The sequence below is a fragment of the Macaca fascicularis genome, chromosome 4, assembly GCF_037993035.2.
Source record: "Macaca fascicularis isolate 582-1 chromosome 4, T2T-MFA8v1.1".
Lineage (NCBI taxonomy): Eukaryota > Metazoa > Chordata > Mammalia > Primates > Cercopithecidae > Macaca > Macaca fascicularis.
Window position 1 is genome coordinate 113,259,567 of NC_088378.1, and position 14,793 is coordinate 113,274,359.

Sequence of the window (14,793 nt, forward strand, 5' to 3'; positions counted from 1 at the left end):
ATTTCTTGCAAGTCAAGTCCTCATGGCTGCCCTTCCAATCCTGCCAGTCATTATAGTAACTGTAATCCCCCGGCTTCAGGCAATCAAACACCTCCAAACTGACTCTATTTCTTTTTTTTTGCATGTGTGCAAATAGTATTTTTAATTAAGCTGGACCCTCCGAAGGTTTGGAAAATTATACATAATCTTTATTTAGCTGCAAGACCAAATATACATACACATTTTATAAGTTATTATTTATTTTTACCAAATTCAGAATAAGGAATTTAAAAATGTATATATCAGGTTGAACCACAAGAAAATGCTATTTTATATTTTTAAAAATGGTGTAGTATCAGCAATTACACCTGGTTTGATCTAACACAATACATTTTTGCTTCAACCATGCCAAATGGTCTCAAACTTCAAATCAACTCACTATGCATATCCTCTAAGGACACTTTATACACTATAAATGGCAGTAACATTTGCAATGGATGCATTTTTAGACAAAAATAAGACTTTAGTCAATGACCTAGTTCAACTTAAATTATGCCATTTCAGTTTCTTTTTTAATGGAAAACAAAAATTCATCTAAAGATGAGACAGGCAAATGCTCATATGAGTTTTATAAGCCGAATGTAAAACAACAACAACAACAACAACAAAAATCCACTGAACTGTTTTTAACAATATTTGCTCCTGTTATACAAATAGATGGTACAGCAAAACTGTTTCATTATTACATATATATTATTATCAGGGTTGTTATATGTACTAATTATTATTCACCTGGAGACCAAAGAGAGTAAATATTTTAGTTTTACATTTCCATAGATTAATTACAACACACACACACACAAATATATTTTAAGCAGCCGTTAGACAATACAAGGAAAATAATGCTTTTATAGGAACTGTTTTTCACAGGGGAAGCTCTAGACAGCCAATGAGTTTAGTTTGAGGCCACAAGTTACAAAGTAGAGTTTGAAACATCCCAAAATTGGCACAGCATGTTAGGACATCTACTTCTCTGTAACCATGCCAACAGTGCCATGGAGTGCCTCTTTCACCAGCTACCATCTGCTCCCACATCACTTTCCCTGTTCTCACCTCATCCCCATTGTACCATGGCCTCTCTGGCCCCACCCTGGCAGATAACAGTGGAGGAATGACTCTATTTCTTTAGGTCCCACTATTCCCTTTGCTATTAACAAAGTCAGTTCTGTGAACACTTATCTGACCATCAGCCCTGGCTTGCAGAGGAGAGCTACCACTGACGTTCTTGGTGATGCAGATGCCCCTATCATATTCTCATTCTTGACCTTAATTAATGGTGTGTATTCTGGGCTCTTCCATACAATATAATCCTGTTTGGTTTTCGGGTCTTACATAATACAGCCATTCAAGCATGCTCACTTCCTGCTGGGGAAACTCAGGCATTTCCACTTTGTTTAGAATGGACCCTCACTTTCTCCAGGCTTCTAATTGCCCCTCTAACACTGTGTTTGCATTATCCCCTATGGTCTTTGCTGTAGTGTTAAATCTTTTGTTCCAATAAAAGACACCCCAGTCGATGAAGACAGCTTTGCATATTCAGACTTACATTCTGGCTTCCTTGATCAAGCAATCTCAAACTCCAATCTTATCGGCACTCTCTTGAATTCATCTGGTACATGTTAACAAATTTTTGCAGTTCCTTCAGATATAATCTCTTTCTTCCATTGTCAGGTTCAGCATGTTTCTAGCCAGGTTACACTGAGATTTAACGCTATTGACCCAACAGCCAAAAAGGGGAGGTTAGGCAACTCCTGAAGGGGTGTCTGTTGCCTTACAGAGGAGAGAACTTCATAGTGTCCTCAAAGACAAGGGAAGCCCCTAATAGATGTGAACACCTTTGCAAGCAGTTAAGGTTTAAAGAAGTTTACCAAGCTACATTAGTTTTTATTTCTGTGTAATAAATTACAACAAGCTTAGCGACTTAAGGCACATTTATTATCTTAAAGTTCCTGTAGGTCAAAAGTGTAGATCTTAGCTAGATCCTCTGCCCAAGTTCTCACAAGGCTACAATCAAAATGTTGCTGGGGAAAAACATCTACTTCCAAGCCCATTCAGGCTGTGATGAATTATATTCTTCTGGCTGTATAACTGAGGTCTAAGCTTCTTACTAGTTCTATGGTGAAGCTTTTTTGAGGTGATAAAGAATACCTAAATTCCTTCTCATGGGATCCCCTCTGTAGTCAGTTCATTGATGGCTATTTGCATCTTCAAGGTTAGCAAGAGAAACTCTCTTCCAATCTGTTAAAATGAGAGTCTTACATAAATGAAACATAGCCACAGGAGTGACATCTTACCACTTTTGCCATGTTCTGCAAGCAAGTCAGAGGTCCTACCCACACTAAAACAGAAGGAATTATACAAGAACATGGATCATTGGGGGTTACTTTAGACTGTGTTCACCACAAGTATAAAAATATTTCAGAGCATCCACCCAGATGTCTCATCCAATGTTTCAGTGGGCCAGATTTTCCCTTATTGGAACAGACCTCGTTTGGCTGTGTATTTAAATGTCTCCAGAGCTCTTAATTGAGAGCTATTAACTGTGGGATCTTTAGCCTGCTACTCAGCTGTGTCAGCTCTTTCACTGAATGAGATAAGGGGCTCTTTCTAAGCTACCAAAAAGTCCTCTGGTTTCACGTCTATCTATTAACTACTTGCTACCCACAATTAGTTTTCATTTCTAATTTTCCCTTTACAGGAGTCAATATAACTTAGTAATAAATGTACGACTCCATCATCTGTGTAGGCATTGTTCTTCCCTATATATTTCAAATGACTGGATTATTGTACTAGCAAGGGGATTCCCCTCCACCGGGATGGTTTTCTAGGTTATCAGTGGATGCCTTTTCAACAATTAGGCCTCCATCTTGTGCCAGGGATTATCTATGCCCCACATTCTACTCAGGCCGGTGTCCTTCATGCCAGCTGGACAGTAAGCAATGTAGTCCCCAGCCCCATCATACTGCATCCTTTCTCGAACTGCTTCTATATTAACTGGGTCATTTTGAGTCCTTTGAGAAGCAGATTCCAAGGGAGAGGCAGATGTGCAAGAGAATTATTGGAGATACATATTAGGGATAAAAGAGAGGGGTAAGAATAGGGAAGGAGACTTCAGATTGTAATGCAGATCTAACATATGAATGGAGTGAGGCAAGGAAGGAAGAATGGCAGCGGGGCACGGTGGCTCACACCTGTAATCCCAGCACTTTGGGAGGCCGAGGCGGGCGGATTACAAGGTCAGGAGATGGCGACCATCCTGGCTAACACGGTGAAACCCCATCTCTACTAAAAATACAAAAAAATTAGCCGGGCGTGGTGGCAGGCGCCTGTAGCCCCAGCTACTAGGGAGGCTGAGGCAGGAGAATGGCGTCAACCCAGGAGGCGGAGCTTGCAGTGAGCCGAGATCCTGCCACTGCACTCCAGCCTGGGCGACAGAGCGAGGCACCGTCTCAAAAAAAAATAAAAATAAAAAGAAGAAGAAGAATGGGTAGAAGGAGCTTTAAATAATAATTTTAGCTTTCACTATGGAGAGCCCAAAGCAAAGACTGCCAATCAGCAAACTCCTGCATTGGGCAGGAGTAGCCCAGCTCTAAGTCCCTTCTGATTTCAGCTATCAGCTGGGAGTAGTCTAGAGAAATAGAAGCCTCTAGGTGAATGCTGAGTGGGAAGGAGCAGCAGGTGGAGGCTCTTCCCAACTGCTCTCCTTGCAGCAGTTTTTCCTGAAGAAAGATCTAAGGGTCACAACTCCATGGCTACCATATTTCACTTAATCTCTATAAATGTTATTGTTTCCCTTTTGCAATGGTGAAATTTAACTTAGCAACACTGAGTAACTTCACAGAACAATACATCTTATAAGCTGCAGAAATAGAATTTTAATTCAAGTTAGTCTGGATCCAGAAGCCATGTTGACTCTCCAATAACACACTGTAATTACTAACTGAATACCCTCTGGCTCAACAAAGACACTTTGGAAAGGATAGATACTGTTTTAAGTGCATAATATATAAATAAGTAAAATCTCAATTAAAATAATAAATAATAATAATAATAAAATAGGCTCCTTGAGTCTATTTGCTTAAAGGGTCACTGGTAGATTAAATAAGAATTTTTTTTAAATGATTACCAAAGTCAGTGAAAAGGAATTAAGAAAGTGGAATTAAGTTTCTGAATGCTTATACTTTTATTTTTTGATTCATTTTACATTGCATATTCTTAAAATATAATTTTTAATTAAAAATGATTTAGGCAAATAAAAACTACACATGGAGTTTTGAGGGGAAATAGCCAACAGCAATGGAAAAATTATTATGTGGTAAGGATTTTTCTAAATAACTATATTTTTATCCTCATAACAACCCTTATATTAGTAATCGAAACATAAGATTAGAGACTGGAGGTCTTAATGCATAATAACAGACTTTGATTACAATTTGGACATTTTATCATATGAAAAAGATACTTGAGGCCGGGCACGGTGGCTCACGCCTGTAATCCCAGCACTCTGGGAGGCCAAGGTGGGCGGATCACAAGGTCAGGAGATCGGACCATCCTAGCTAACACAGTGAAACCCCGTCTCTACTAAAAAATACAAAAAATTAGCTGGGCGTGGTGGCGGGTGCCTGTAGACCCAGCTACTCGGGAGGCTGAGGCAGGAGAATGGCGTAAACCCGGGAGGCGGAGGTTGCAGTGAGCCTAGATGGCGCCACTGCACTCCAGCCCGGGTGACACAGCGAGACTCCGCCTCAAAAAAAAAAAAAAGAAAGAAAGAAAAGGAAAAGATACTTGCATATATATGTTTATAGAAGCACAATTCACAATTGCAAAGATGTGGGAACAATGTAAGTACCCACTGACTGAGTGGATAAAGAGTGATATATACACATCATGGAATACTACTCAGCCATTAAAAAAAAATAGGCTGGGTGCCGTGACTCATGCCTGTAATCCCAGCACTTTGGGAGGCCGAGGCAGGTGGATCACCTCAGGTCAGGAGTTCGAGACCAGCCTGATCAACATGGAGAAACCCCGTCTCTACTAAAAATACAAAATTAACCAGGAGTGGTGGCACATGCCTGTAATCCCAGCCACTTGGGAAGCTGAGGCAAGAGGATCACTTGAACCCAGGAGGCAGAGGTTGCTGTGAACTGAGATTGTGCCATTGCACTCCAGCCTGGGCAACAAGAATGAAACTCCATCTCAAAAAACAAACAAACAAACAAAAACAAAAACAATGTGTTTTCCAGTAACTTGGATGGAGCTAGAGGCCATTATTCTAAGTGAAATAACATAGGAATGGAAAACCAAAAGCTATATATTCTCACATATAAGTGGGAGCTAAGCTATGAGTACACGGAGGCATACAGAGTGATACAGTGGACTTTAGAGACTCAGAAGGGGGAGGATGGGGAGGGAGCTAGGGACAAAAAAAACTACATATTAGGTACAATGTACACTACTAGGGTGATGGGTGTACTAAAATCTCAGAATTCACCACTATATAATTCATCCATATAACAAAAACCACTTGTATCCCAAAAGCTATTGAAAAAAAAACTTTTTAATTAAACTTTTTTTAACATTCAACTTCACTAAACTTAGCTCACTTACTCTTCAATACTATTTTTTAAAATGGCCTAGTTCCACAATAACGGGGAAGATGTTTTGTTCAATGTGCTGCTGAGGAATATACCATAACTCAAAATAGGTAAAAAAGTCTGCCTTCATAGAGCTTACATTCTAATAGGAAAATAACCAAAGAAACAGATAAATATAAATAAATAAGGCATTTGAGAAAGAGCAATACATGGCAAAACAATTAAGATAGGATCTACAGATATCAGCAGATGCCCGCTAAAACAGTTCCAACTGAAAGGCTAATTAACTTCCTTTGCAGGGACATGGATGGAGCTGGAGGTCATTATACTTAGCAAACTAACACAGGAACAGAAAACCAGATACTGTATGTTCTCACTTAGAAGTGGGAGCTAAATGATAAGAACACATGTACACACAGAAAGGAATAATGCACACTGGGGCCTATCAGAGGGTGAAGGGTGGGAAGAGGGAGAGGAACAAGAAAAATAACTAATGGGTACGAGGTGTAATACCTGGGAGATGAATGAAATAATCTGTGCAACAAACCCCCATGACACAATTATACTTATGTAACAAACCTACACTTGTATCCCTGAACTTAAAATAGAAGTTAAAATAAATAGACAAATACATAAATAAGTAAAGACTAGTAATCGTCTAACAGGAAAATGTAATGTGAAAATTAAAATATGTTTAAAATGTCTTTAAAAACCATCCTTTAAAATCAATTAAAAAATGGGTCATGCCATGCAAGGGGCCTAAAGAATGTTCCATGTATAGTGGTACACTGAATTCTGGAACTTCTAGATAACTAGATCATCATGAAAAGACAGCCATTTCCCAAGGACACAGTCCTTGGTACAGAATTGGGCTCAAATAGTGCCCCACAAATGGTAGAGTCTCTATTTGTTGATTAATTGATTCAGGCATCCAGACGGATTTGCCTTCAAAAGTGTTATCGTTGCTAGAAAACAACAACAACAACAAAAACATTGCTTATTATTTTGACTTTCTGTTTAGGTTCAAGTTCCTTCTATATTTTAAAAAATTTGTATCAATGTGGAAAACAATGCAAAGATAGACTAAAGAAATAAATGGCAGATCATTCTAAAATGGTGCAAATTTTCTCGGAAAAATAGCAATTTGGGGAAAAAATGATTTATTGCTTTAAAAAAATTTTTAATGTTACATAGTCTTCTTGAAAATCCAAAGGTTAAGTAAAACTTGATGAAATTCTCTATTTCTAGGGAATGTGTAGAAATTAATTACCTAGTGTCTAGACATAGGCAAATACTTCTTCACACAAATTCAATTTTATTTGTGCTTTTATAAGCTATTAGCATTCATTTGGACACAATTTTTTGTTAAATTACTTTACTTAATGAGGTATGCTATGAACATGCTATTGCTGACATCAGATACTCAAAATAGATAAAAAATCAGAGTCTTGTTCAGTTAATAAGCTTTCAGAATAAAATAAATTAACATTCTTCTTAATTTGTATTTTAATATTTAATTCTAATCACATACCCTCACTGCCTAACATGTCAAAATAAATCTGGTTTACAAGATATTAGAATGTTATAAAGCACTGCTGCAACAAAATAATCACAAGTCATTATTTTAATAATAGGTATAGTACTTTAGAAAGAAGATAATCAAAATAAGATGATAACTAGGACAATGAGACTGATAATCTAGATCAAAGCATAGTCATCCTTCAAAATCAATACCCAGAATGCATGCAGACAGCCACACCGATTATTTAAAAGCCTAAAGTGAAAAGATTTTTTATGAATCAGTCTTTAAATTCTAGGTGTAGAGACCTATAGAGACAGAACAGTTTAAAATGTGACACGGAACTAGTTTAATGCTTCTAAATTTAAGGTAAAAACCAACAGTTACATATATCCAAGTAGATCAGTTATATTTTTAAATCCCAATAGTCCAATTATGTCTGGTGAAAATACTTAATTGCTTTGCATCTGCATCTACATCCTCATTTCTCTTGTTCTGAAAGTGGCCTCAACTGGAACTTGGTTTTATTTGTGATCTCATTCCAATGTTCCACATACAGAAAAAAGAAAAACAAGTACTGAATAAAATAAGTTGTCCCTGAGAATTAAAATAGTCATCTTAACTGATGGTTTTAGCAAGTTCAGATATAATCTTCCAAATGAGGATTTTCTTGAATATTTTCAAATTTTCTCCACTTAAACTGGGAAGTCAGGGAGGAATGCTGAACTGGAGAATGCTGGGAGCTGGGTCTATTGCATGCTTTGTATGAACCAGTTAAATGGACTTTGCAAGCCTCTTGACCCCTTTGAGTCTTAGTCTTCTCATTAATACACCTCTCAAAAGGGTTGTTGGGTCAAGCAAAAAGAAATAAAGTAGCAGGTGACACTACATATTCAACATATGTAAGTTTATCATTCATATTTGACCTTTGCAGATGCCAAGAATCTATCCTAGTCAATCGAATTAATTAAATCACTTGATCAACTACAAATATCATAAAAATGTTTTATGCTATGAATGGTTTAGAAAGCAATAGCTCTCTCTCTCTCTCTCTCTATATATATATGTGTGTGTGTGTGTATATATATTCTTTCATTGTAAAACTAAAATTGTGTTATAACATTCTTAGCATAGGGTCATCCCATCTCATTTTTCCAGCTAACCACTGTCCAATAATTTTTCCCTCAACTCCACACATATAGTCATTGAGGACAAGAGTAACTATTGCACTAACGTTATAGTGTAATTATATGCTCTAGTCTTCCAGAAAGGCCTTCAAATGGGGGAGGCTAATAGTGTATTTTAAAACAAATAGGAATTTTGGTTATACTTTTGAGCCACCAACATTTTACACCCAAACTCTCATTCTCACTCTGTCCATTCAATGATGCTGCTAGTTCAAGAGACACAGGAACATAAACATTTGTCTATAACAAGTTCCTTTCAGAAAGGAAATGCCATTTTGAGACAGAACTATAATCTGTCTAACTCAGGATTCTGTCTTTTAACAGAAATAGTGACATTTTGAAGAAAAAGTGACTGATATCATTTATAATATACTTGGAACAGCCCTAATATCCTTTTCCTAGACTTTTATGGACTGGTCAACTTTGAATTTATCCGACCGATATTACAAATGCCTTTAAAGATAGAACAACAAAGCTAAGCAGACTTGGGCCATATCTCTACTTTTTCCTCTGGTAGGTAATGCATGTAAGATGTAGGTTGAGTATTGCTTATCCAAAATGCTTAGCCCAGAAGCGTTTTAGATGACACTTTTTTTCCCCAGAGTTTTGAATATTTGCATTTGAGCATCCCTAATCTGAAAATTCGAAATCCAAAATGTTTCAGTGAGCATGTCTTTTGAACGTCATGTTGGCACTCAAAATGTTCCAAATTTTGGAGCACTTTCGATTTTACCTTTTCAAATTAGGGATATGCAACCTGTACCATTCATCAATAACATCAAGGAATTCAGCTATTTCCAAGGAAAAAGAAGAGGTTAGCTGATTTTAGGGATGAGAGTGGACAGAGTATAAAAAATAAATAATACTACTACTTGTTTCTTCATTTATTTTTAGTTCTGATTTTTTGTATCGTTAAGTTGTGACCTATATCCACTCACAACATTGCAAGTAAAGCAAGCAAAGAACGGAAAAGGTTCAGCACTTTGCTAAGTAGAGTTGGCCAAATAATAATACTTATTTAATGCTTACAAAGAGCCAGGCACTATTTTAAGAGCATTATCTGTAGTAACTCATTTCTTCTTCTTCTTCTTTTTTTTTTTTTTTTTTTGGAGATGGAGTCTTGCTCTGTCACCCAGGCTGGAGGGCAGTAGTGTGATCTTGACTCACTGCAACATCCGCCTCCTAGATTCAAGTGATTCTCCTGCCTCAGCCTCCCCAGTAACTGGGATTACAGCTGTGCACCATGACACCTGGCTAATTTTTGTATTTTTAGTAGAAAAAGGGTTTCAACATGTTGGCCAGGCTGGTCTCAAACTCGTGACCTCAGGTGATCCACCCACCTTGGCCTCCCAACGTGCTGGGATTACAGGCATGAGCCACCATTCCCAGCCTGCAGTAACTCATTTAATCTTGATATTGAACGTGTGAAATATATTATGATGAATTTTATTCCTATTTTGAAGATGAAAAAACTGCAGTTCCTTGAGGTTCATTTGCTTAAGTCATAGAGCTCTTATGTCACAGGGCTAAGAGCCAAACCAAGGTCATACCACATTCAGAGCCTGCACTCTTAATATGGATGAAAAATCCCCAGTTCACAATTTTTAAATAAAATACAGCAAAAACTTCCCTTTAGTCTATGAAAAAAGTAAAAGAATCTGTTGTTCCTGATGATGCTTCTATCTAGAATAAAAATGTCAGTGTACTAACTGAACTCCATCTCACCATTCCTTTTATGTGCATGTAGACCAGAATGTCATTAATGGTCAAGATAATTTAAGTCCCACCCTGAAAGACTGAACAGAAAATCACTGAACATATGAAACTACTGTTATACAGACAAAACCATTCAATTTAATCAGAGGAAATAAATATAAAATTATATTATTTTGTAGTGAATTGAGGTTGTCACACTAGGAAATCTTTGGAAGTATTGTTATCCCTAGCAAAGGATTTTTTTAAAAAATGTTAGCAGATTGTAGATCCATCACGGCAGGTGAACTGATAGCTGAGTCAGCATGACTATTTATGTTATTACCAGAATGCATGTGATACCTCTCTGATTCCCACCCATCATACCTATAACCTTGGGAGATTACAGGAAGGAGAGTAAGGCCACATGTTTAGTAGACAAACCCAGCAGACTAGCTTCAAATCCTGACTTTATTACTTAATATATGACTATAAGTACTGAGGTTCTCACAATTTGGGAACCTCATTCTCTCAAGTTCAAGATGAAGCTATTGGTGCTGTTAAAGAAGCGAATAAAATAATGTGCTTTAAAGTGTCAAGCACCATTTCTGGGTTAAAATGCTTTTGACTTGAATCAAAATAAATTGAACTATAAATTGTCTTTATTATTTTTGGTCCGGAGGATGATTTAGCCATGCAGTAGGCCAGTTAATCTAGGAAACAGAGAGATGGCCAGAAAATATCATCTGGTAAACTACTTGAGTACAAACGACCCAATGTTGCTGTTGTTTATTTATTTGTAGGCTCAAGGGAAGAGTTTATCCTACAGATTGCTGCAGAATGCCAAACATCTCCTGGTTACAACTGGTAGTATGAACAGTAACAGCTTTCCTCTAATTCTTTGAGACACAAATTTGCATTATCCAGTAGAATTAAAACCCAGAATCAAGAAATATCTTTATTTAAAGTTATATACACTAAAAAAGTCACTGACAGCTTCTTATAGCCAAATAAAGCAAGATTGTAATGACTGCAGAAAGATAATAGTAGGGAGTGGGTGTAGGAAAAAAAGAAATGTGGATGCAGAAATGCCTTAGCTGGACAGATGTGAGACCTCATTTCTCATCCTATAATAATTAGGATGTGATTTTACACAACAAATGTCATCTTTCTGGGCTGCCTGTGACATGTGTAAAATAAGGGTAACAGACTAGGTTGATTCCTAAGGCCTCAAGCATTCTATGATTTTATCAAGATTTGACAAAAAAAAATGGTTGTTAAATTAAATATTAAACATAGACATTCATTCACTTAAGCATCCTGGAAATATTTACTGAGCAACTAGTAAGTGTCAGGTACAATTTTAGGAACAGAAGTTGTCGCAGGAAATACGCCACACAGGTTCTTGGTCTCCTGACCCTTGTATTCTATAGGAGGAAACAGTAAAAAGAAACAGTAAACAAATAAGTAAAAACCTACATTTTGAACAGCTTTAGACTACTTTGCCTGTGGAGAAGAGATAATGTGGTGGTGCATAACTGTAATATTTAGGTCCATAAAAATGCTTTACTATTGGTTGATGACTCGAGAGACTTTTCTCAATTTTCTTGTCCATAAATTAATAGAATTATTGAAATGAGATGTATAAAGTGCTTGGCACAGTGTCTGGGACAAAGTAGTTGCTCAATAAATAATAGATAATGTCACTATCATTTTTTAACTCTTTTGTGGCTGGCACTATGGTAAGCATTTAGAGGCATTGTCTTATTTGCCCTTCTGCAACAACACTGAGAGTAGACATGACTATAACTATTTTACAGTTAAGAAAACTGAGACATAAGGAGTTTAAATAACAGTGCCACATAGACAGCAATAATGAGCTGGTTGGGAAATGACCATAAGATCTATATTTATTCTAACAAACCACATTCCCCTCCAGAAAGATTGCCATAAAGCTTAGACTTTATGATCTTCTTTCAACCAGTTTGTTTTTTTGTTTTTGTTTTTGTTTTTGTTTTTTTGAGACAGAGTCTTGCTCTGTCGCCCAGGCTGGAGTGGAGTGGCACGATCTCGGCTCACTGCAAGTTCTGCCTCCCGGGTTCACGCCATTCACCTGCCTCAGCCTCCCGAGCAGCTGGGACTACAGGCACCCTCAACCACAGTTTTATAAAAAAAAAAAAAGACCTGTTATCTGAGCTTTCCATGTTCAGTGCTAAAAAATGAGAAATAATGTGCAATTCTGAGGATCTAGAGAAAGTGATCTCAGCCTCATAAAGGAGAACAAGTGAGAGAGTTTGTAGAGATACCGAACATATATGCTTTCACTGTAGCAAACTTTGAAAAAAAATTACATAGGAAATTTTCAGGATTTTTAAAGATTTTTTCTAGTACTTTACCTTTTGCATATGGCCATGACAAGATAGAAGTTATGTGTAAGTATCTAATTTATATATGCACATATATACAAGCACATATTTGATACGACCTGATTCTATTAGCTCTCTCCTATAAGCTTGATGTGGTAAATTGTTCCTGAATAATGCTTTCAAGAATACTGCATATACTCATTTATAAGTGGGAGCTAAACACTGAGCTCACATGGACATAAACATGGAAACATTGGATATAGCAGACTACTAGAGAGGGAGGAATAGAGAGGAAGGGGGTTTGAAAAACTACCTATTGGGTACTATGCTCAGTACCTGGGTGCAGTATACCTGTGTAACGAAAGTACTCCCTGTATCTAAAATAAAAGTTGAAAATTTGAACAAAGAATCAAATGAGTGTATATAGGACTCACTCGCTAGATGAATTCCATCATGTACATAAACGACTCACACGTTAGATTGCTACTTCTAATGAAGGCTTAAAATACTAAGATTTACAAGTTGTAACAGAAGTAGCAATGGAGATAAAATTTAAATGTAAGGTTTCATTCTAGATATTCTCCAGGCATACTTATTTATCCTATCCTTTTGCTCACAAACTCTTAGTCTTACCTCTGTAAGAGTATTTACTTTAGCCTTTTCTTTGCAAATGGTTCCATATATGTCTCTTTCTATAAGACTATGATGTTTTCCACAAAGTGATTGGGTACTTTTTTCAGTAGGCTTTGTATACTAGTATATGCAATAGCTCAGATGAATGTAAAGTTCTCAAGAACAGATTGGTAAATGGATATGTGAAAGAATTAGTGAATATTAGAGAAGTCCAAGATATCTAACAAATGTCCTCTCCCAATTGCTTGATGTTATACAGGGTTTACATGTCATTGATTGTTTTGAGTTGTATTTAACTACACTCTCTTTGAAAAAGTGTCATAGGTAACCCACTTATGCATTATTTATAAAATATTTTTCCCAAAGAGATGCAAAATGCAGTTTCCATCTAGATATGAATACATAGCCAGCCAGTTCTTGCCATTTCCTCCACAAACTTTTCGGTACTTTTCTTTTTTTTTTTTTTTTTTTTTTTTTTGAGACGGAGTCTCGCTCTGTCGCCCAGGCTGGAGTGCAGTGGCCGGATCTCAGCTCGCTGCAAGCTCCGCCTCCCGAGTTCACGCCATTCTCCTGCCTCAGCCTCCCGAGTAGCTGGGACTACAGGCGTCCGCCACATCGCCCGGCTAGATTTTGTATTTTTTTTTTTTAGTAGAGACGGGGTTTCACCGTGTTAGCCAGGATGGTCTCGATCTCCTGACCTTGTGATCTACCCGTCTCGGCCTCCCAAAGTGCTGGGATTACAGGCTTGAGCCACCGCGCCCGGCCACTTTTCGGTACTTTTCAAAATGTAAGACCTAAGTCTCCTCCCCTTGAAGGGTTGTAGCGACTTGTTTTGAACAATGTTTAGCTTTTAAAAACACTGTCTTAGAAGGCATTGGAACAATTAAGGAAGAGAGACATTGTGAAATCCCATCCATGAAAGGCTTTTGTTGTCTCAACTCTTGTTGCCTGGCTAATCCTGGGAAAGTTCAATCCTAGGAGGGCCTACTGGGTGTCAGAGATAATGGGTCTATGACTGCCAACCCTCCATAAATTGTGGGATACTGAAAACACCATATGTGCAAACACTATCCTTAACCATCTGTGGCAACAAGAGTGTTTCACTATCTTAGCTTATTTCTTGGAGTGAATATTTGAGAAGAATTTGGGGGTGGGGGAGGTACTGCAACTTCTGCACCCATTTTTAAAACTCCACTCATGTCCATGGTATTCAAAATCTTAAGTTACCTCTGGGACTTTGTATGAAAAAGGCTCATTGACTTGAATCACTTATGAAATAAATAAGGTGACTATATATCAAAGAATACTTTTTAGAGAGCTGTCATCTTAAACAGGCATTATATTGGAATACAGCCTCAGAAACTCCCTGGGCAATATTGAAAAGAGGTTCTAAATCAGATTTACAACAAGGTTTATCCTAGCACTTTGGGAGGCCAAGGCGGACGAATCACGAGGTCAGGAGTTTGAGACCAGCCTGGCCAACAGAGTGAAACCTTGTTTCTACTAAAAAATACAAAAAATTAGCTGGGAATGGTGGCGGGCACCTGTAATCCCAGCTACTCGGGAGACTGAGGCAGGAGAATTGCTTGAACCTGGGAGGTGGAGGTTGCAGTGAACCAAGATCATGCCATTGCACTTCAGCCTGGGTGACAGTGTGAGACTATCTCAAAAGAAAACAAAACAAAACAAACAAACAACAACAAAAAAAACCACAATCTAAATTCTTTGTACACTCAACTGCCTGTTTTGAAAACCCTGAT